Raw genomic sequence first — 22,375 nt, forward strand, 5'->3', positions numbered from 1 at the left:
TGCTGGGGTTGGGGGGACCTGGAAAGAGCTCCCCCGTCCTTACCTGTGGTGCAGGTGGCAGCCTCCAGCCTGCAGAGGGGCCCAGGAATGCTGGCAGTAGCCACAGAGGACGTCGCTGCTGTTTCAGCCGGCCCACGCATGGAGTTCCCAGCAGCAGGGCAAGAGGTAGCAGAGAACCCCTTCCATGATGCCAGTGGAGCAACCGGAGAGGCAGGGTCACGCACAACAACCCAGCACAGCAGAGCGTCTGGTTGTGCTTCGCTCCAGGGTGCAACAAGAGCAAACAAACTGGATGGCACAGGGAAATGAGAGCATGGCTAAGCCTGCACGGGTAAAACAAACCACTAGCCCACCAGGGATGAATTTTTATGGAACAAAGTCCTTTACAATGGCCTCAATGGAAACCTCCACTAGCCCACCAGGGAATATATATTAATTGTGAAGGCCTGCATGCAGGCCATGATGGCCCATTAGCGAACCAAGGATAATTGGGGGATAAGAATTCCCTAAGGACCATTACATGGTCCAGGTTGAAATGCTACAAGACTGGCTCCAAAAAGGGTCAGGGTTTTCAAGCCCTTCTTGAAGCCTCTAAAGCTTCCCCTGACATACCCCCTCAAGGAAAGTAAGTGATTGGGTAAGGTAAATGGCAATCCTGGGAATGGGTGGGGTATTTAAGTAAGTGAATGTGAATGGCTAAGTGTGGGTTAGTTGGGTGAGGACAGGAGGTGGTGGACATCCGAGAGACCAGAAGAAGCAAAAGGAGTGCAGAGACCATTACAAACAGGGGGTCTGTGGAGTGTGGGTGAGGTGGAGAGTGTAACGAGAAGAAGAGCAAGAGTAGCAGAGTGGTAGTGCTAATAGTGGCAGAGGCAGTAGTAGAGAGGTGAGATAGTAGGTAGCAGAAGTAGCAATTAAAAGAAACAGGCAGTAACATGGTAGTAGAGGGCAATAGTGCACGTCAGTGAGTAGAAATATAATTAGATTGACAGTAGTAGGAAGTAAAGGCATAGTGTTATAAAGGAGTAAGAAGAGTAGTAGAGGAGGAGTACTAGGAGCGACAAAGTTGGAGAATTGAAGTAGCTAGTGGTGTAAGTGCTTTACAAATGCCGAATAAATAAATAAAAAACAAGTATAGAAAGAGGAAAGGTAGTAGACTGTGAGGAAAGGGACAACAGAGAGGCCGAGGTCTGCAACCGCTCTTTCGCCACTGGAGTTTTCCCCTCTCCTCTCAAGCTTGTGCACCCTCTGCTCAAAAAATCCTCAGCCGACCTGTCCATTCCGGCAAACTATCCCTCAATCTAAATCAATTTACCCCCCATACTGAATCTATTGGTTGTCTCCATGACCATCAGTCTTGCTTTAGAGCATCCAGAGGCACGGAAACTGCTCTCCTGAACATCCGTGAAGACCTGCTCTCAAATCTTGACTCCAACTGTCCCTCTGTCCTCATTTTTCTCGACCTCTCCTCTGCTTTCGATACAGTAAACCACAACATCCTGATCACCCGTCTCCATTCTACCCTAGGCATCACAAATGAGGCACTGGCCTGGCTCCCCGCTTTTCTCTCTGACTGGCCCTCCTAGGTAGAACTCGGGCCCTTTCTCTCCTCTAGCACTCTCTCTACTTGTGGTGTCCCCAAGGGATCCCACCTTTCCCCATGGCTTTCAATATCTACATGGCCCCCGTGGCCTACAGGATCTCTACCTTTACCTCTAACTTTCAGTATTATGCGGATGACACGCAACTCTCTTTCAGTCTACCCTCGGCCTCCTCCTCTTCGCTTATCCCTATCTATCCACAATCCATGCTTGGTGCGCTGCCAATGATCTATGCCTGAATGCCAGTAGAGACTGTCCTCGTGGGACCCCTGCTCCCACTTTCCCATTTTCTCCGTGGCCTGGCTCCCTTCGCCCTGCGCACTCACCCACCAATGAGGCTAAACATCTTGGGGTCATCTTCGACTCCAATCTCTCCTTCTCTTCTCACATCTCAGACATCTCTAAAAAGTCTAACCACCAACTGCACCTACGTAGAGGTATTCTGCATTTTCTCACTTCCCTCCAGAGGCTCATCACTGTGAGAGACCTGGTTCTCTCTAGGCTGGACTATTGCAACAGCCTCTTTCTCAACCTTCCTACTACTTCTACTCTCCATCCTCTATAACTCATCCAGAACAGAACCGCAAGACTTATCCTTGGCCTCAAGCCCTGAATCCGCATCTGTCCAGCACTGAAATCCCTCCAGTGGCTCCCGGTGGCTGGAAGGATTAAGTTCAAGACCCTTTGCATTATCCACAAGGCTTTCGGGGGCTGAGGCCCGCACCATCTACAAAACTCTCTTCCTAAATACTCTCCCTCTAGAGTCCTCTGCTCATTCTCCTCCAACTCTCTGCGGGTGAACCGCTTCCACAAACAGAAATGTATGGGTAGATCTTTATCCTCTGCCGGTACCTCCCTCTGGAACAGCCTACCTGCCTCTCTCTGTCTGGAGCCGGAGCACCTTAAGTTCACAAAACCCCTCAAGACCTTCCTTTTCTCCTCCTCTTTCCCTCTCACTCTCCACTGCTAACCTCCTTTCTTCTCTCTCCATCCTCCTTCTCCCCCTAACTCTGTTCAGATTTTGCTGACTAGTTGCCTGGTTCACCTCCAGATCCTACAGGTCCCAGGCTGCCCCGCCAGTCTTCTGCACTTGTCTCTGGGCCGGTGCACTTAGTTCAACATTACTGCACTTTCAGCTTACATTCCTCGAGCGGGGCAACCTCTCTGCACTTAACCCAGGGCTCTGCTTCACCAGACTCTTTGTCCCTTCCGACCACCCTTCTCTGCTCCTCTGTCTGTACTTATGCATGACCTAAATGTACTAGGACCAGTCAGTTTGTCTGTCTTGTCCCCCCTCCACCGTTTTCCATCGCTAGTATGCTAGTTTTTCTGTTTAGATCATACTGAATCTTCAAGGCCTAATAATGATTACTGTATTTCCCTTGTTACCTTCCTGCCTTTAAGCGCCTTAAAGCATAGTATAAGCGCTATATAGATAAACAATAAATAAATACAGGTAGTAGGTGGGATTAACAGTAAGAAGTGATAGAGTTGAGAAGTGACAGGAGACGTCAGATCAAAGGTGGAGTTAGAGATCGGAGGCACAGTAGTACAATGGGAGGAGAACATCTTATGAGCCCAATGTAGTGAAGGGTCAGCTAAGGACGTGTGTGGAAGGGAGAGTGATACCAGGCAGAAGAAGGCACCATCCCTAAACCCTAAGTGGAATTGATTAGGGGAAGTCCAGAAACACCCAGGGAGTTAGCCAACGCTTTTATGTAAAACACAAATAGGATTAGTCAGAACAGACAGATAGTTGTCACCCTTGGCGAGCTACTAAAACCCTGTTAAGGACGCCTGAGTTAGGGAGGGAGTAAACCGGCAAGAAATATCCTGACAGGGATGTCCCTAGTGCCAAATTCTCCAAGAACACATTAGCCGCAAGACATTCCAGGGAATCCCTTAGAACAACCATGTGTGATTTTAAACAGGCTTGGAACTTCTTCCAGTGTCCAGCATGGTTATTTGTGAGGGCCAACCCGTCACAATACAGAACAGTGAATGTCTATGCCTGTCCTCCCAAGGCTTATTCTTACCCCTTAACCAATTGGGCTAGTGTGGTCAATAAAGATCAGGGGGCCGAGTCAAGTAAAACATTTGGGCAATGGTCCCAGCATCCCTGTATATCACGGCAGATCTTACAAAGAGCAGACTAGTTTGGTGAGACTTCTGCAGTGATGGACCAGTTGTGGTGGGCGCCTGCATGTCTCTTGGATGTCCCACTATTTGATAATGGATAATATTGCCTGGAGGAGGTAGGTATCATTATCCAGAGTCTATGTCAGAGACTAAACTGAGGGATAGGCAACAACTGTAAGTCCAGACCAAAGAATTTGAGGTTAGTAGGGTTTAGATCACTGAAAATCCTATTCTAAAAGGTAGTGCTGAGAAACAAAATATCCGCCTGGAATCTGAGATCCAGTAGGTATCTGGAGAGCCAGCTGGAGAAACCTCGCCTGGGCGGAAATTCCAGAGGGAGATGGAAAAATGCTGAATGTTGACTATTAAATAGCAACTTCAGAATCAAATGTGGAATTCAGTTTAACTAAAGGGCTCTTCATTTTTTTGTACATTCTGACGTGGACATTTTGAAAGGATATAGCAGCTAAGACACTATATGCTGCTTCCTAACTGGATCCAAGGAGACTTAAGGTGTGGGTTGGCAGTGCCCATTACATGGTCTGGGACAATGTGGAAGCCTTGTTGCTTCTATGGCCCGGTACAGGTGGGGACTAAGGGCGTCCCTCTCCAGCTTCTGGCTTTGCCACTGTCAAGTGCCACTGCCAAGCGTAGGACCATCAATACAGGTCTTCAAACGCTGTTCTGACTAAACCGGTGCAGGAAAGGGTCCCTACAGGGGAGTCGGAGGGAATGGTTTTGGAAGCTTGGGTGCACGGGTGGAAGGAGTGTGGGTAGGGATGATAACCAGTTTGAGGGGAACAAGATAAGGTAAACAAATACAATTGAACACAAAAAAAAGTGTGTGGTGTTTTTGACAGGGTTAAAGAAGCAGAGAAGTTGTGATGGCCGGAATTGTGGCTGCAAACCATAAAATGGTTTAAAGCTTGAGAGCTTGACATGCAGTATCTGTCTCTTCTTAGAATGTGAGCTGGTTGTGGTTAAATGTTATGTTATGTTACTTTGCATTTATATAGCGCCTTATGTACCATTGGTATGATCTCAAGGCGCTGGTAGGTTGAATGCCCACTGGAACCGTAGTTCAAGTCAGTAGGGAGAGGGAGAGAGAGTCATAAGGTGAGTGTGAGCACCGGATATGTGTGCAGCAGGTGTGGCACTCGTATGATAGCTGCTTCTTAGCGATAGGTGTAGTGGTTGGGAGATCAGGAGTATGTGTTTGTTCAGGCAGGGTGATACCAAGACTGATTCTGGCTGCGTTAGGCCTGAGGAGAACGCCTAGGCTGGTGGGTGTGCAGCCAGCTGTGTTTAGTTACGGTAATAGGGAGTATGTGGCAGGTGTTGGTATGAGAACAGCTATACCGAATGTGTCATAGTATCACTGTTTTCTAGTTGAGTGGTGGTGTATAGTAGAGAGTAAGCATGGTGATGTGATATGGTGGTTTTCAGTAGGTGCTTGAGATCGAGCGCACATCTGAACCATTTATTCTATCTGTTTTATTCACTCAGTCTGTTCTGTTAACTTCGTCTGTTCAGCTACATCCGTTGAGTCCGCTCCATCCATAGTGACTACTCCATGCATTCCATGCACTCTAACCGTTCCATGCACTCCAACCGTTCCATGCACTCCAACCGTTCCATGTACTCCAACTGTTCCGTGTACTCCAACCGTTCCATGCTCACCAACAGTTCCATGCACAATCTCCATTCCATGCCCTCTATCTGTTCCATGCATTCCATCCGTCGCATGTGCTCCCTAAGTTCTATGCCTCCATCTGTTCAATCAGTTCCATGCATTCCTTCGTCCGATCTATGCATTCCATCCGTTCCACCTACTTCATCCGTTCCACCCACTTCATCCGTTCCACCCATTCATCCATTCCACCCATTTCATCCGTTCCACCCACTTCATCCATTCCTACCACTTCATCCGTTCCACCCACTTCATCCGTTCCATCCACATCATTCGTTCCATCCACATCATCCGTTCCATCCACACCATCTGTTCCATCCACATCGTCTTTTCCACCCACTTCATCCGTTCCACCCCCTTCATCCATTCCACCCACTTCATCCATTCCACCCACTTTATCCTTTCCGCACACGTCATCCTTTCCGCATGCATCATCCTTTCCGCACATGTCATCTGCTCCGCACTCTTCATCCACTCTGCACTCTTCATCCACTCCGCACTCTTCATCCACTCCGCGCAATCTTCATCCTTTCCACACACGTCATCCTTTCCACACACTTTATCCTTTCCACACACTTCATCCTTTCCACACACTTCATCCTTTCCGCACGCTTCATCCTTTCCGCACACTTCATCCTTTCCGCACATGTCATTCTTTCCGCACACATCATATTTTCCGCACACGTCATACTTTCCGCACATGTGATCCGCTCTGCACACTTTATCCGTTCTGCACACTTTATCCGCTCTGCACACTTCATCCGATCGGCACACGTCATCCGTTCCACACACTTCATCCGCTCCACACTCTTCATCCGCTCCACCCTCTTCATCCGCTCCACACTCTTCATCCACTCCACACTATTCATCCGCTCCATACTCTTCATCCGTTCTCTACACTCTCATCCGCTCCACACTCTTCATCCGTTCCATCCACTTCATCCGTTCTACCCACGTCATCCGTTCTGCCCACGTCATCCGTTGCACGCACTCCATCCATCCAATGCACTCCGTCCATCCCATGCACTCCGTCCGTCCCATGCACTCCATCCGTCCCATGCACTCCATCCGTCCCTTGCACTCCATCCGTCCCTTGCACTCCATCCATGTCATGCACTTGATTAATCTATTCCATTTGTTCTGTTAATTCCATGCACTCTGTCATTCCGTGCCATCTATCTGTTCCATGCACTCTCTCTATTCTGTGCACTCCATCCGTATCATGTACTCATCCTTTCCATCCTCTCCTCCACTTTATTCCTCTCATCCACTTCGTTCCTCTCGTCCATTTCATTTATTTCATCCATATCCTTAATGTCATCCACTTCACTGCTTTCATCCAGTTTATTCCTTTCATCCACTTCACGACTTTCATCCACTTCACTTGTTCTATTCAGTTGATCCATTTTAATTTACATTAGCGGTTATTAGTTTTCGATTTCTCGCTCGGATCATGATACTGGATTGTTATTTATGATATAGCCGCTTTGGGCTAAGGTCATTGATTGCTGTTATCCAGTTTGAGTTAAGAGTCAATTTTAGGGGAATAGCCATGTTTTCAGTAATTTGTGGAAAGACATGAGGTCCTCTGTGAGTCGGATGTGGGGTGGGAGTGCGTTCCACAGAGTAGGGGCCAGGGCTGAGAATGATGATCCACCTAACCTGACTGAGTTGGTTTTTGGTATGACATGGAGGCCGGCAGACCTTGATCTTACTGTGCGTGGAGGATGGTAGGGTTTTAGTTTGTCTTGAAGATATTGAGGTCCGGTTTTATGCATTGCTCGGTGAGAGATGCATAAGGTTTTGAAGGTCACCCTTTGGGCATCCGGAAGCCAGTGCAGAGTTTTGAGGGCTGTGGAGATGTGATCTCTTGGGTCAAGTGCTAGTAGCAGTTTGGCTCCAGCGTTTTGTGCTCTTTGTAGTTTAGTTAGTTGGTACGCGTGAACTCCGAGGTAGAGAGGGTTAGCATAGTCCAGTCTTGACATAACAATTGATTGAACCACAGAGAGTCTGTTGGGAAAGGAGAGGTATGGAAAGATGCACCTAAGAGTTTTAAGGTGGTAGTGGCAGGACTTGGAGACGTTGTTGACTTGGAGCGAGGGGGTTAGGTCTGAGTCTAGGGTGCATCCAAGGTTTTTTACTGAATTTGAGGGTGTCGGGGAGTTGCCCATGGCAGATGGCCAGGGTACCGGGTGTGGAAGAAGTTTGGTGTTGCCACATACCATGATTTCAGTTTTGGAGGGGTTTAGCAAGAGGTGGTTTGTGGTCATCCAGTGATCTATGTCAAGGAGGCAGGAAGTGAGGTCGGGTTGGCAGTTGGCTTTTTAAATTCAGGAGTTTTAGGATTAGTTGTGTGTCATCGGCGTAGTTGTAGCACAGGATATTGTGCGAGAGGATTATTTGTGGGAGGGTGGACATATAGAGGTTAAACAGCAGGGCTGATAGGCACGCTCCTTGTGGAACTCCAGTGTTGACTGGTTGGACGTGGGAAGCATAAGTGGAGATTAGGGTTATTTGGCTCCTATTGTTGAGGAAGGATGCTATCCATTTGAGAGCGTTTCCACGGATTCCCAGGGAATGAAGGCGGTCAAGGAGGATTGAGTGGTTGATTGTGTCGAAGGCAGCGGATAGGTCAAGTAAGATTAGATACGGTGCATCCCGCAGAATCAGCAGTGTTTTTAAGGTCATCCCAGATTGAGGTTAGGGTGGTTTTGGTTCCGTGTTGGGCTCTGAAACCTGATTGAGCGGGGTCTAGGAGATTGTTGGCTTCGACAAAGGCATTTAGTTGGGAGTAGGTGGTTCGGTCAATGAGTTTGGCAAGGAACCTGGTGTTTCAGATGGGGCGGTAGTTTTTGGGCTTGAGAGGGTCGAGGGAAGTTTTTTTTTTTAGAAGAGGCTTGACATGAACAGTTTTGAACGTGTCTGGAAAAATTCCCGAGGAGAGCAAGTCGTTTTTGATGGTTCTTGCATGTGCTCCTGCACAGGTAGATGCAAACATTAATTTGAGGGTTGTGGCTGGCAGGGGTCCAGCGGGGAGCCAGATTGGTTTGCAGGCAGAGTGAAATTTGAGAAATTGGTTAGTTGATATTGGAATGAAGGAGTCGAAAGTCGGTTGGATAGCGGTTGCAGGCGGTGGGATGGCAGGTAGGGTGGGTGGATTGCGTGGTGGGTGTAAGAGAACTAGTTTATTGGTTAGAGAGTTTGTTCTTTCGAGAGCTGTGGTGTAAAAGTGTAGAGAGAGTGGGTCACCCAGTGATTTTGAGGGGGTGGGAAGGGTGGTGGTACATGATGGTTTGGTGAATTCGGCAATGATTTTGTGAAGTTCTTTGTTGGGGTTTTTACAATTTAGGATTCGGGAGTTGTAATGGGCTTTTTTAGCTTTCCAGATTTCGGCCTTGTAGTGTTGATGGTGCGGGCCAAGGTGGATCTGCTCAGGGCTGTTTTGTCTTTCCACCATTTGCGTTCTAGGGATTTATATAGTTGTTTCATGGTCTTCAGTTCTGGTGTGAACCATCTAGGAAAAAGGCCATGGCGAGCTGATGGTTTGAAGGTGAGCGGGATTAGTGAGGTGTTGAGCCATGAGTCAAAGGCGTCGGAGGTTAGGTGTTCATTGGCTAGGCGGGTAGGGGGAGGAGACTGAAGGTGTGCATCGGCTAGGTCGGGAAGGAGTTTTAGTTTCTTCCAGCATTTGCGTAGATTTGGAGGTTCTGGTTCGGGTAAGGGGAGCGGGTTGGGTGAGGGAATGGCGAAAGAAACAACAAAGTGATCGGCCCAGATGATAGGGGTGGGGGGGTTTAGATGTATCAGGTTGTGGGAGCGGAAGATGGCATCAAGTGTGTGTCCTTTATAGTGAGTCGGCCCGTTTATGTGGGTATGGAGGTTAATTGCGTCTAGGCCGTCAACCAGAGAGTGGGTCATATGGGTTGGTGGGGATGTCAAGCCATATTTTGAAATCTCCTAGAAGGGTAAGGGTGGGATGGTTTAGTTGGAGGGGGACTATAGAGTTACAGAGGTTGTTTGAGAATTGTCCATTGAGGAGTAGTAACAATAGGATCGTCCCCTCCAAGATTGTCCTGATGCAAGAAAAGGCAGAGGTTGCCTAATAGCAGCTCCTAAAGATTTGGACCAGTGGAAGAGGAAGGAGATTTTCACACAATACCTGAATTCTTCAGGAGGTGATATCTCACTCCTGTGGCAAACACATGTATAAATCCCCTGGGGTGAAAAGGCTACTCATGCAAAACTTAGCGTCCTTTTGTGGGGCCGGGTCAAGCAAGCACTTTAGAAGATACACCAACGATAGCTTGAAAAACCTCAGGTATGAAGAGGACCTGTTCCAGGGTCTCCTCGAGGGGTCCCCTGGTGCATTGCTCAAATATGATCTCTGGCCAAGGCCGCAGCAGTGACCTCAGTGTATGGACCCAGTATTGCTACTCAGTGGTAGTACTAGTGATTTGCCATTTTATCACTCGCCAACTTGATGCCCGCTGGGAAGTGGCTGTATAGGGGGCACCCTAGTAGTCATACTGAAAGGACCGGGTGGGGTGGGGGGATGCTCTGATTCTGGAGATCTCAGAGACCTGGCAGGTAGACCAGATTGTTAATGGGATCATTGGCAGGGTCACTTGCAGAAGATATGAGCGATGTTATGGCACGCTGCTGTGAGTTTCTCCTGGAGACGGTGGGGGGCTGAGGGTTGGTGTTGTCCCCGTTTCCTCTCCTCCTGCTTCCATGTTCATGAGTCTGCCCTTTTTAGTGTATACTGGTGTGCACGCCCCTTTATTTTCTATACCCCACTTGATCATCTCTATATTAAATTCACCTATGAGATCATAGGCAACACTTTAAGTCACGGCATAGGTAAACCTTGACTAGTGCATGGCTTCGAGGACGGAAACGTCAGACGGTTCAGAGTGTATGGTTGTTTTGTTCGTGGGATTATGGCAATATACGCTCATGGGTTGAAACCACATTCTTGCGGTTTCCCTTAAAAAATAGTTACATGGAAAATGAACTACCAGGCACCTGAAATGTGAGAATTGTGTTTTTGACCAAGCAATAAAGATGGTTATGTTGGACGTCGCTTAAATGTTTGGGAGCAGCGCCATCTACTGATACATTTGTACAATCAACAAATGGATTTTCGGAGGGACCGTGATAGAGAAAAATATGAAGATTTCAGACGCACAAAGATTCTTGCTCGAAATTCTGTGATGAAGAGAATGCGTTTTAAGAAAACAGGCAAAGCACACGAACACAAATTCTTACCGGATAAGCAAATAGTCGTGTTGAAGAATCTCTAGACACACGAAAGCTCACAAAATATAAAACATCAACTCTTCAAAGATAAAGGGACAGTTACACCTAAATCATTCACAAATGGGTCAGAGCTAGCAGGATGATAGGACGTCTTTGATATTAGAGTTACGAAATGAATTCACGACTATGCAATGTAGAGGCAGAAAACAGCAACAGAAAACAAGAATCATGGTAAAAGGAAGCCGGTAATTAAAGGGAATAGTGCTTTATGGAACTCAGAACAGGTACAATAACAAATACCTGTCTTGATAATAAACTCCTTTTCATGGATTAACCGCATCCTGTCTCCTGGTGTCTATTGCTCAGCCACAAAATGTCTGCACCCATTTCCCTCTTCCAATTCTCTGACGCAGTGTAGCGATAAAGAAACGTACACACAAGTTATGCAACTCCTTTATTATGGTCCTGTACACGGGATCACAGGGCAGCCACCACCGATAGCTTTCACCCCCAACAACCAATTGTCAAACTCCCGGCTCCCCATGCCCAATGTTACATGCCAGGGTTCCAGGGCGCCTTGCGCATTGGGCCAGTGGATCATAACACATCTCCCCTTAAGAAGAACCTTAACAAGTTCATGAATTTTACCCAAAGGTTTCGTCATTACACACAATCTTTGAACTTGCTTGGAAACCAACATTGCACTGAAGGTGAGCTCTTGCACCTTGTCTAATCTCACATGCATCTTCATTCGTTATTTCACACTGCCGCTCACTCACACCTGCACCACCAAGATAACATCCTTCTCTTCCACCCACACAGGGCACTGAATTGTTCAAGTAATCACCAATACACACTTGCAAGCTCCCCACACTCTTATCCTCAATTATAGCTTCTTGCTACTCTGCACATCTTCCCCCACTCCCACACTCCTATTCAACTTGGCAATTCATTCCTAGGTCCACCACCCGTTTTGCCAAGATTAGTAGCACTGCAACTAGTTTCAGTGACCACATCTGGTTCAAAATATTGAGAATCACACTTGCTCACCTTGAAAGTTTTTTTTTTTTACCCAACCACATTTCCCACATGAAAAATCATACCCCTTCCGGCTGTCAAAGTGCGCCCGATGCATGCGGGCTGTCGCCACCCTATAAGCATATAAAATACATTTCTGCCTGATGCTGCAACAGCCCACTTTGAACTGGCCGATTAATTTAAGGCAGATGTGAGGATGACCCCTGCATGCTTCTCCGGCACTGTGGGTCCTCTGAAGGCAGATGATGACAACTTTGTCTGCTAAGTCTCATGACTGACAAATAAGAATATTCTTAAACCAGTGGGTTTGTAGCTCTGCCCCTTTTTGGTCACAAACTCTTAAAAGGAGGCATCCGCGCGGACCAGCGCGCGCGCACCTAGCACAAAGCACCAGGAAAGCACCGCTTTGCACTAGACTTTGCTGCTGCTGTGATAACGTTTGTTTCAACTTTGGAATTTATATTGATATTCTTAAACCAGTGGCAGTTTGAGTAGCTGAGCAGATTTAAACAATTGCGGCTACATTTTTGTCACAAGTTTGTGGCACTAAAACTACTTTTTGAAGTACTCAATGATGCGAAACCTTTACACTTTAAGAACTGACATGCCACCGCCACGGATTGCATGGCATATAGCCCCTGATTCGGAAAATGCAGAAAAACTCAGCAGGCATACCTCCATCCTGCTCCACTCCGAGACCCCGATTATACGGCAAGAAACGGGGTAGGAACTATGAGAATCTTGCCAATACCACGGACATTAGAACTTTTTACTCGCCAACAGTACCTAAAGGTCCTTCTACAGATATTGTCAAATTACAAGATAGTCCACGAAATAGTAGCACTTCTGTGAAAGTGGCTCTGCCAGGCGTGCATCATGAACGCGATGTAATTGAACTAACTGTATGTAATATATCTTTGTCTGACAGCACTGTTTTAAGAGGTGAATCCATGGCACCTGTAGCTGTGGATATTTCCGGGTTACAATCTGAGAATGATGAAGATATTGCAGTTATAGATCTAAATGCATCGAATATAGATTCCTCTAATCATGTCTTAATGGAAAAATGATCATTCTCGCCGAATGTGTCTTTCTCACCGAACATATCTGAAATTAGCCATCGAAATAAAAGTGTAGCAACTTCATTTTTGGCTCCCACTCCTCGCCAGCAAAATGTCAATGGAATGCAACATTCAAATGATGGCGTGTCCAAACTACTAGCGCTTACGTTTGATGCAATGCAAACTACTATGAACACTATAATCAAACTATTTGATACCTTGCATGATAAAAATGAACGTACAAAGTAGCCAGTTTGCCTCTATTATAGCATGGCAAACAAAACATGACATACTACTCCCAGCAAGAAGTGTTACACCAGTCAGTTTGTGTAAAGACTCGTACTCAGACAAAGCTACCGCTCCCTTGTTGACAAATCCCCTAGAATGTCCAGATGTAAATTTAAGTGCAAATAATTTGCAAGCAACTTCTTCTTTAACATGTTTCCCCAATATCATTACTGATATACATCTTACAATCACAACAAAGGCAGTGTTGCTTGATAAAAGCTGTGCTGAAATAAAATCAAATACGACAAATATAAAAACTGCATATACAATCTTCTCAAAAACAAGTAATGTGGAAAAAAAGTTGCGTTGCAAAAGGCCCAAGTAATATGGAAAAGAAAACCAAAAACATCGAAGGGAGCAAACAATCCATGACGGCTGCTTCCAAACAATTTATTAAAACTTTGAAGTTTCCTGCTACTATTTGTCAAATAGTGTCCACTGCTGTTTCAAAAAAATGTATGCTATTAGCCCAAGCTCGAAAATCTAAATCAGGTGCCTTAGGAAATTAAGAACAATTGGTTGTTCCTTATGAGCCCTTGGATGACTTGGTTAAACACGTTCAACATCATTCTAGCTTGCCAAAATCTAAGCCAACTGACTCCGATGTTAGCCCTCCCCTTGATCAGCCACAGGCTCTCCAGCAATGCGACGAACAAAAGGAAAAAGATTCACGTCGCAAAGAGTTTAGGAGAGAAGTTGATGCGTATATGTCCCAATTCTCAAATCCAAGAGATCTGAAGGCCCCTGATTTCACAAATGGGGACCATCGACCATCCTGGGCCTGTACATCCACCCTCTAATGCTGATAAAATGAATGCTGGCAATGGGCTCACACCTGTGTCTGATACATCACAACACACAGCTGCCGGAATAAGTGAAATGTGCAATTCTGCCAGAAATTCACCCTGTAGCAAGAATTTGTTGAATTTAAATCAGCCCGTTAGAATTCCCAAAAAATAACAACTTAGGCTGAAATAAATCTGTAACTCAATTTGAGAGCCCTGGTGCCAAAAAATCCTGGGAAATTGAGTGAAAAAGGTCCTTTGGTAAAGACTGCCAAATCTCCACCATTGTCAAAGATGCAGATCCAGGCTAACTCGAATTATAAAAACCTGTCATCTCTAATTCTTGGTTGCCAGCCTGACCCTTACCAGCAATATTATCTAAATCGCCATAGCATTATGGAATTATTCTCAGATGTTCCGTTGATTGATGATATTAATAGCTCGGACATTGAACAGGTGGAGTTTATTATACAAAGTTTCTAAGTACTGTAAGATTATGGTTCCACTCTAGAGTTGTGAGAAATCTTATATGGCAATCTAAAGCAGAACTGTTTCAAATGGGATTTGTTGAGCTATCTGGTCCGTTGGAATTTCTAGATGAGGTCACTTTATCGAAAGAGGTGGGCAAAAAAACGGTGTCATGGTCTTTAAACAACAGTGGGCAGGAAATGTCGGTTCGGAAAAACCCAAATAGTTTATGTAACTGTGTGGAGTCCAGAAGTTAATTAGAGCAGGGGGAAGAAAATTCAGTGCTCTCCTTAGTATCATGGAATACATGTGATTTCCGACATCTAATCAACACAAACATTCTGAATTATCAAGATTTAGTATAGTTATGTTGCAGGAGACCTGGATCGCTGATTCTCTCTTGTGGAATGATCATGAAGCACATCTAACCCCTGCCATAAAGGGTATTAGAGGCCGCCCTATGTCTGGCCTCATTTCATACACAAAGACCAGTGCAAACATCTCCATATTTTACAAGTATTCACCAAACTCTTATTCACAATTGACAATTGTCTATTTGTACCACCCTATATGCTCTAGTCAACCTATATTGGCATCCTAATGGGATTGAAACTCAGAAGTTTATCAATGATGTTTCCTTGTTGCTAGATTATGTTGCCACTGTCCCTGAGATTGCCCATATGGTAGTAGCTGGAGAACTAAATCTGCATTGGTTTGACCATACTAAGACACAGCAGATAAGACAGATTCCTTGGGATCACTTGATGAAATCGCGAGGTTTGCTGATGTTAAATGGTTCTGGCATTTACGATTGCCCCCCTCAAGCGACATGGTCACGAAGAGGTATAGAAGACACAATCGATTACATATATGTACACAGTGGGCTATTTTCTAAAGTCAAATTGTTTCAAACTGAAAGAACAGCATGTAGCGATCATAGAATGCTATGTTTACATTGGCCTTTAACCTCATGACATTTACCACATAGTAGATAAAAATGGTCGGGAACAATATTTGCCAATAATAGTGTTAATCGAGTGAGATGGACAGAAAGATTGATATCACAACTGAGCTATTTATTAAATGATGTATTTGCCCATTCCAAATCCAATCAGGTCTCAAGTTCATCCATTTACCATGATGTCATACAAAAATGTAGCTCCTGCAACACAAAACGGAAAGCCTATGAGCATAGAAATCATGCATTTGACATTGTAGTCAAGAATAGAAAAGCACTTTTCTGCCAAGAAAAATGTGAGGCAGCAAATCTTTCAATAAGTGTGTATTAAAAAATCCTAAAGCACATAAAAACGACCTATAAAAATTGGATCCGTGCATATCACAAAAACACAACTCGCATGTGGCAAGCAATCAACAACGTAACTTCTTCCTCACAAATGTCGACACAGGTTCAGAATGTTCCTGAAGCGGTTTGGGTGGATTATTTTGGTAAAATCTTTGCACATCCTGTAGTAACACGCGTGTCTCTAGTAGACAGTAGGTCTGATCACTTTCACCTCAACATAGATAAATCTGATATAATGCATTTCATTGATGCAGCTAGTCGGTCCAAAGCTCCAGGCCCTGATGGCCTGTCAAATAACATCCTTAAACAACATCCAGAACTTTGGGAGAATGTTTTATTCTCAATTTTTCACCAAATTATTTTTTCTCAGACCATTCCATCATCCTGGAAACATTCTATAATTGTCCCCCTTTTCAAAAAAGGAGACGGTTGCAAACCAGAAAGTTACAGACCCATTGCTCTGTTAGATGCGCCGGGAAAAATTGATTCTCTCATAGTGTTGCAGGAATTAAATGCGTGGATGAATACTAACATAAGAGATCCCTTTCAGACAGGATGTGTTGCTGGTCTTGGTACTCCGCCAAACGTGATAACTCTTGACATGCTGAAGTCGAAATATATCAATCGCAACCAAGCCTTATATATGGTCTTTGTGGATTTTCGTTGTGCTTTCGACTCGGTCGATCACGAGTTGCTTTTTCTCAAACTAAAGCAGTACAGATGTCCACCCTCTCTTCTAACAATAATTAAAAAACTACACTCGGACACCACCATTCAAATAAGGTTATCCTTTGAAGGGCTTCTCTCCTCCCGAATTAAGACAGAAAGAGGAGTGAAGCAGGGGGGCATCTTGGCCTCGACTTTATTCAATCTATTTATTTTGGATTTGTGAGTCGCTTTTGATGACATCTTGACTGATGCCCCCAAGTTAGGCTCCCAAAAGGTAATTGGCTATTATATGCCGATGATTTGGTGATTCTATCTCAAACTCCTCAAGGCTTGCAAAATCTCTTGATTGTTTGGATAAATACAGCACTAAAAATAACTTGATAATCAACATAGAAAAAACACAAGTTGTAATATGTCAAAGAAAATCTAAAAAGAATATACCAAATTTAAGCTGGTCCTTGGGTAAGCAAAAGCTCTTGGTTGGAGACAACTATAAATACCTAGGCTTGCCGTTTACAAGAAGCTTAGGTAATCCTTTGCACTCTCTGACTCTAGATGCAAAAATCCGAACATTAGCCTCGCAAGGAACCATACTGATGCATAAGTATGGTAAATTCACCACTAATCATATAATGACTTTTTACCAACAAAAAGTGATTCCAATAATCTCATATGGGTCTGAGACACTATTGCCTAAATCAAGAAGCTACTGGGACCAATATGAAGGAATCTTTTGGAAGTCACTCTTTAAATTACCAAGATGCACCCAATCTCACTCTTACGCTACGAATTAGGTGCTATCTCAATACAGTGTCAAGTAACTTGGAAGATGTGTAGCTTCTTTAGAAAATGTCTGATAGGAGCTTCAGTGAAAAATATACTAAATTCTATAGCACACTATCTTCTAACTTCGCTAGATAAATTTCCCAATGCCTGGTACAAATGTGTCTTAAGCGCTTTAGATGACCCCAATGTAACATTAGAACTTTTGATTTTAAATCCAGCAAAACCTAAGCTAGCTCTCTATCGCCAATATTGGATTAATACCCAAAATCTATGTAAAAAGTATGTTGATTATTCCATCTTATTATTTGGTCATAAAAGTGTGGGATCTGTGGAAAAGTATCTTCAAAGATGTCCGTCGAGTTATATTAGAACCCAAATGTTGAGAATGTGACTAAATTTGTATCCCACTAATGAAATTCTTGCCAGACGGGGGATTGTGCTAAACAAATCAAAACTGGTGTCGCTTTTGTAAAGATAACATGCAGAGAGAAACTATCTCATTTAGTAATTAGCTGCCATGCACTAACTTCTGTATGGCAAAAGTATTTTAATAATTCGTTACAACTCCTTTGCTATTATTCAGAAGAGGAAATTTGCAGCCGTCTATTAACCAGTTGTAGAACATCAATGCAAATTGCATTGGTTCAATTTATGGCTGCAGTTCTCCCTAAATGAAGTTAGTAGTCTATGGAAATTGAATCTAATTGTCTGTAACTGATGAGTTTTTTTCTTTTTTTTCCTCCTTCTTTTGTATAAACATTATTTTATCAATATTAGAATTGTATGTACATTTTAGAATTGCATTTTAGAATTGTATGTACATTTGAAAGTTTGAAGCATTCAGCCAAACAAATAAAAAAATATGTTTAAAAAATAAAATAAAAACACATCATGTTCTTCCACTGTGACTCCAACACCCTTTCATGATTTTCTTCCACACCCACTGGAAGCATACCTTCCCCCCAACAATCGACCAATTCAGGCCAGCACCAAGTTTGACACAGCCTTCCTTTCTCTTAGCAATTCGAAGGGAGAAACCCCTGTCACCACATTGGCCGTGGACCAATACGCCCACAACATGACATCCAAAACTCTCTGCACTGACACATGGCTTGCAATTGCCCACTGAATACACCCTTTAACTGTCCTGTAAACCCTTTCCACCAATCCATTTTCCTGGGGATGGTAAAGAGCAGTTCTCCAACTCCCATCTCACTCAGCAACATCTGCATTTCCCTTCAGGTAAACTGAACCCCGTTGTTCGTCACTAACGTCTCAGGAGTCCCTTCTATTCCAAATAAATCACACAAATTCTTGATCACTGTGGACATAGTTGGCATTGCCATGAACTCCACCTCACACCATCAGGAGTGATAATCCACAACAACAAGTGGATAATGCTCCTCTTGATTCAACTTGTGCATGGTATCTATAAAGTCAGTTAACTTGATCCGCGGTATCCTGTGCAAGTCCACAATCTGCAAAGGTACCTTTCCACACTAGATAACTTCATCAGCGGTATGGCACACACTGCACCGCTCCACCATCCAATCAACATCTTAGTCCATTCCGGGCCACTAATAACATTCACACAAATGCCTCTTCTTTTGAATAACCCCCATCCCCCTGGCCTTCATGTGCCATTTTCAACAACCTAGCTCATACACCAACCGGAGGCACCACTCCAGCACTTCATCTTCCACTGACAACTCCTAAATCTTCTGTTAGAATCCTGAAGGTGTCTCCCTGACTAGTCCCCGGGGACCTGTCATCCAGCTGGCTAGGACACGGCCATTGCTATTGGATCCAGTTCCTGGGGGTGGACCAGTGGGGGAGGATCACCTGGATGAGGAGTCCTCAGGGAGTGAATGTGATGCCGATGAGTGAGAAGTATTTGAAACAAAATGGTGGCGTCCTGCCACATACATTTACATCAATTTGCATTATAATTTTCTTCAAAGGTTATCTCATTTGACATGCTGAATATCAGAAACACTGTATACTCATGATTATAAGAGATATAAATACAAAAGGAATCTCAAGGTTGACTTTTAGCTTATTTATTTGACTAAGGTCAAAGCAAAAGATGGAGTAAGGGTTCAGTTTCCCTTAATATTTAGTGATTTTTACGAACAACACTTGCCTTCAGGTTGGCAAACATATTGGAAATAGAATAAAACAGAAAGCAAATAATAGACACAGTTCACAAGATATTTGTACATGGTCATAGAATTGCTAGTGCATGAACATAAGAGCAGGGCAGTTATTTCAGCAATTATGATCGAGAAAATACATAAACCATACAATTGTGAATAATAAACCAGAATTAGGTTTTCACATAGAACATCCTGGTGGTTGTTTCCAAGGTGTGTTGGATTTTTTGAGGGAGGTAACCAAGTCTTTGGCCTACGTCTAGATATTGATCAGATGGTGTGGGGGGACAGGCATATCTGAGCCAGATGGGGTGTGGTCCCGTGACGCTTCGGCGTAAAACGCCTTCTTCAAGGGAAAAAAAAACAGTCTCCCTACATGGGGGAATCAAGTGAGGAAAGATTTTAGTTTAATTAAAGCACTATTGTGTTGTCGCAAAAACGCAACGGATTTATTATCATGTCATACAAACAAAAATAATTTAATTGAGATTAAAATGCCCCCCGGCGGGTACAAGGAGTTAAAATGAATACTCAAACTTGTGGCTTGTGCTAGCCAGTGACTGACCTGAATGAGTTAAAGTTGAGAATGGGGTTCAACTTCCATTGGCGTAGATTTAGGAAAGGTGGCCTTGGGACAGTGTTCGGAAGGCAAACGCTGTTCTGTGCCTGAAAAATGATGGGTGAGAAGTGGCACCCCATTTCTTAGAACACCTTTTCCCCATCCTACCACGTAGGAGACTCAACAGGTCTACCCCCACCCATTTTCCAACACAAACAATTTCCTACACCAAGACAGAAAACGGACTAACACCAGAGCTGTTTACCTGACATGTCCCGCTGCAAGAGTCAGCCAATTAACCATAACTATGCACACCTAACAGCCCTTTCCCTTCCTCACTGGGTTAAAAGGCAGAGCACGAACGCACAGTGTGAGCAAGGCCGAACACAGGAGGAAGCAGCAATTCTGGACCAACAGTTCAAATGGATCAGGAAGGTGGAGAGACCTGGAGGGACGAAGAGGAGGGAGCAAAGCTTGCCCTTTTCACCTTAGACCTGTGAAGCCACCGAAAGGGAAAGCATAAGACTGTGAAGTCCAGCTGGGGTGTGGTGGGACAGGTGTCAAAGGCACACTGAGCCCTCCTGCACAGATAGTCAAAGCGGGGAGAAGCACTTGCCACCATGGTGCCATCCTGGACTCCAGAGACAAGAAACTCCAAAAGTTCAGCACAGCTGCTAAGCCGGAGAAGAGAGATAGTGAAACTGAACTGTGATGGGCACAAGGTTGCAGGCGGCTACCTTGCTGAACAAAGTACTTGTGTATTTGATCTTTAAAGGAACCCTATCAAATGGTTCAGAAGCAGAGTGGTCAGGCATCATGGGGCGCTCATTTGAAGGACTCTGACTGAAGCCTTTTTGGGGTTGTGTTGTTGGTTGAAATTACGAAGTCCAAGAGGCCTTAAGGGAGACTCGTGTAAAGTGTCAAAGAGGTCCTACGAGGGTCGAGCAAAACCCATACACTCGAAAGTCTTTGACACCGTGGAGAAGAACATAAAAGGTTTTGTGACAACAAATGTGAACCCGGCTGAGGGATGTCTATAATGCTGGCAAATATGAACCTGATCGAGGGATGCCTGCCAATGGAGAGTAACTAGTGATATACCCAAGGACATTGTGACGACAAACGTGAACCCGGCTGAGGGATGTCCACAATGTCTAGTTGGCGAAAAGGACAGGAAGATTGTTAAGTGATATATTCTGAGTGAGAGGCCATAGTGAACCCAATTGAGGGAATCAGAGCCCAGCTGAGGTAGATCCAAGTAGCGAAGAAAAGTCACCCAACGTCCGAAGATTGCCAAATTAACATTTGCTTGTTTACTGTTTTGGCCCTGCCGGCCTTCTAAGACAAGAGACTTTTTCAGGAAAGAGACTTGGCACCGGAAGGCCCTGGCAAACATTGAAAGTAACTATAACCTTGTGCTGGGGAGGTCCAGGAGTGTGCTGTGCTCAAGGGTCCTGCCTTGTCCCACGCTAAAACTTGGGGAACGGAGACCCAACCATACCATACAGACTTATCATTTAGTGAACACTTCTTTCTTTTCTTGAGAACATTATCCCACACTATTTTGTAACTCAGTGGTAAGGATTGGCAATAGGTTCTTTTTAGCATAGGCTCTTTTATTTGACAAGACACCACTAGGACAGTTTTATTATTATTTGATGGTCGTAACTTGCTCTCATCTTAAATTTAGGTTTAGATTAGGCGTTTTTCTCACCCATTATACGTTTAATAAACACCCTTGAACTGTGATCACTTGTGTCTGTCTTTACTGTTGCCACCATGAGTTCCTTACACTTCAGGTACACTTGCAACTCTCTGTCCAAGGCGCACTCTCTTACCCACCCATTCAACATGTGATGTACCACCCGCATCAACACTTTATGCTCCATCACACTCTTCCACTCCTCACTCACAATCACATTCATTCCATCACTAATTAATGCTGCCATCTCCATATCTTCTTCTGCTTCATCCTTGCACCCAACATCTGTTATGGCAGTCGCAACAAAAAATCAGCTCTCATATTCCTGTTTCCTGGTACATATTCCATTGTATATACAAGCTCATGTAACTTAGAAGCTAGTCGAGCTAACCTCAGAGTCATTTTACCAGAACCCCCAGTTTGCAAAACCTTCAAGGGTTTATGATCTGTTCTCAATGTAAAAACTGTACCCCACATGTAGGACTTGAAACGTTGCACACCCCATACACAAGCAAGAGCTTCACATTCAATGACAGAATATGTTTGTTCAGATTTCTGCAATATGTGTGGGACAAATGCCACAATAAACACCTTCCCTGCACACACTTGCACCAACACTGAGCCCAAACCACATGTGATTGCATCCACGGTTATTACAAATGGTGTAACTTCTCAGAACACATTCAAAATAGGTGCCTTACCAATACACTTTTTAATCCTTTAAAAGTTTTCTCACATCATTCCATGCATACCACACAACTGCGCAACAACTCTCTTAAAGGTTCCCCCAACATGGCGTATCCAGGAACAAGCCTTGAATAACACTCACTAAATTCAATACATGATGATAATCCTCTGGCCTTGGTGTCTG

This window comes from Ambystoma mexicanum, chromosome 10 (genome assembly GCF_040938575.1).
Source record: "Ambystoma mexicanum isolate Mex_15411 chromosome 10, UKY_AmexF1_1, whole genome shotgun sequence".
NCBI lineage: Eukaryota > Metazoa > Chordata > Amphibia > Caudata > Ambystomatidae > Ambystoma > Ambystoma mexicanum.